A 2,732-nucleotide genomic window follows, 5' to 3' on the forward strand; every position below is an offset into this window, starting at 1 on the left:
TAGGATTGTCTCAGGCTATTTTGTAAAATTGCTATTTCCATGTGCACAGCAATTGAAATAGTAAATTGTATTTTTCTTTGGGAAGAAAGTTTGTCATTGTAAACCTGCCCTCAGCTGTTTCTGAATGCACAAGGCCATGAATCCCAATAGGTGTATGACACTGGAACATCCCAGCAACAGAGCAGTTCAATTACTCTGGCTGCCTGAATCTGCCAGCACCATCACATGTGTTGGAAACAAAAAGCCTTTTATTTAGAGTATGGACTAGCTACAGTGCAAAATACAATACAAAATAATGCTAAGTAACACTGGCATATATATAGATAGACATGACAATGTGTGTGGTTATCAGAGCTTTTAAATTATAGCAGTTTCCTTCTTCTGCAGTACACCCAATTCTTATTGTTTTGGGGTTTTTTTGGGTTGTTTTTTTTGTTTTTTTACTCCTGAAGCCTACTTTTGTGAGGGTTAATAAAGATCGATATACCAAGAAAATCAGGATTGTTAACATCCCTGTTTCAAGTTGTTGATTTATTTTATATATATATATATATATATATATATATATATAAATGTATAGACACATCAGCCACTGACAGGTGAGGTGATTAATATTGATTATCTCATTACAATGGCACCTGTCAAGGTGTGATATATATATCAGGCAGCAAGTGAACACACTCAGTTCATGGCTAGACGACTGGGTCAAAGCATCTCCCAAATGGCAGGTCTTGTGGGGGCGTTCCCCGTATGAAGTGGTTAGTGCCTACCAGAAGTGGTCCAAGGGAGGACAACTGGCGAAAGGGTCATTTAAGCCCAAGACTCACTGATGCGTGTGGGGAGCGAAGGTTAGCCCGTCTGGTCCAATCCCACAAAAGAGATACTGTAGTAGAAATTGCTGAAAAAGTTAATGCTGGCAATGATATAAAGGTGCCAGAACACACAGTGGGGCTGCATTGCTGCAGACAGGTTGGAGACCCCATGCTGACCATTGCCCACCGCTGAAAGTAAGCACCAGAATCGGACCATGGAGCAATGAAAGAAGGTGGCCTAGTCTGATGAGTCACGTATTCTTTTACATCATGTGGACAGTCATCTGCATGTGCGTCGTTTACCTGGGGATGAGATAGCACCAGGATGCATTATGGGAAAAAGGCAAGCCGACGGAGGCAGTGTGATGCCCTGGGCAATGTAAGGCAGGGAAACTTTGGGTCCTGGTGTTCATGTGGATGTTATTTTGACACATACCATGTACCTAAACATTGTTGTAGACCAAGTACACCCCTTCATGACAACAGTATACACTGATGGAAGTTACTTCAGCAGGATAATGGGCCATGCACTTTGACACCCACATACCCTCAAGATACCACTCAGACCTCCTCACTTAGCCTCAGGTCTACCCAGATGTTCCTCACACTCCCCATATGCCCATCAGACCTCGCTACATGCCCCTGAAATGTCAATCAAACCTTCCCCACTTTAACAGACTGTTCTATTAGCTGCTGTTCCCCCTCCTTCCTGCAGAGGGAGACGGGCACATTGCACTCTGTCCTCCTCTGGGATGGTGCTTGGCCTTCCTGCATTGTGCAAAGGTCACGTGACACAAGTCAGCTGCTCCTGTTCAGGCTTATTCTCTGCTCTAAAACAGCAAAGACTAAGTCAGATCTGGAGCAGTCAGCTGCGGGCTTCAGGAGTAGGCTCTTCCGCCCATCTGTTGCCCACCACTTTACTAGATCATTCAAACCTAATTGTTAATAGGTGGTTGTGGCTTACTGCACATTTACATTATTTTGGTGAATAGCTCCTACTGACATTGCTGAATTACTCATGTCATTGGTGATAAAATCATACACAGTTTGATACACTGTACATTGAACACCTTGATTCTCCAGTCATGTCAAATAGAATTACAATTCTTTTTGGTTTTTCAGATCCTTCCTTCTGCTGTAATTTTTATATACCATTTTCATTCATTTATTAGAAATCAATAGATCCTACACACCTCACAAAACAAAGCAATAGTCCATGACCTTTATATCTTGCTGTACGACCTCCTAGTTTTATGTACCACAATAACATTGTTCAGTACTTAATGGAAATATTTATTTTGATGACTTTCTTTAAATAGGGCAAAAATAAAATGTTTTCTTTTTTTACTTTAGAAATAAATACATTTTATTTTTGTTTAGCCTTTTTTCGGCAGCCCACGAAGTGGCTTATTCTGATTATCAAAATACTAAACTAATGTACTGCAATTTATTGCAACCTCCAGTCTGATTGTCGTTATAATCCTTAAATGGAACATTTAGTATGCATTTTTCTTTTATGCTTCGGTCACTGTCTAGTACATTTAGAATCTGTCAATCCACTGTTACTGTTGAACAGCTATGTCCCAATTTGGGTGCATACCTGCTTATGCAGCTTATGTGCATTATTTTCTCATTAGTAAACACCTGATGTAAAATAAAATGTAATAAGTGTCCATACAGAGTGTTGATTGCATTTACAGCATAATTTTTATTTTTATTTTTAAATGTTTATTACCACTGCCTTTTTTTTTTTTCTCACTGTAACTGTGACCATGTGCTGTAATGCTGCAAACCACAATAACTACTCCTACTCGATCATATGTCATAAGTGATGCCCTTAACAGCGTATTATATATAATTTTATTTATTTAGCCATGACTTCTCAGTGCAGCTAATACTGTTGTGTATCTATTTGTATTT

Source organism: Mixophyes fleayi, chromosome 6 (genome assembly GCF_038048845.1).
Source record: "Mixophyes fleayi isolate aMixFle1 chromosome 6, aMixFle1.hap1, whole genome shotgun sequence".
Classification (NCBI taxonomy): domain Eukaryota; kingdom Metazoa; phylum Chordata; class Amphibia; order Anura; family Limnodynastidae; genus Mixophyes; species Mixophyes fleayi.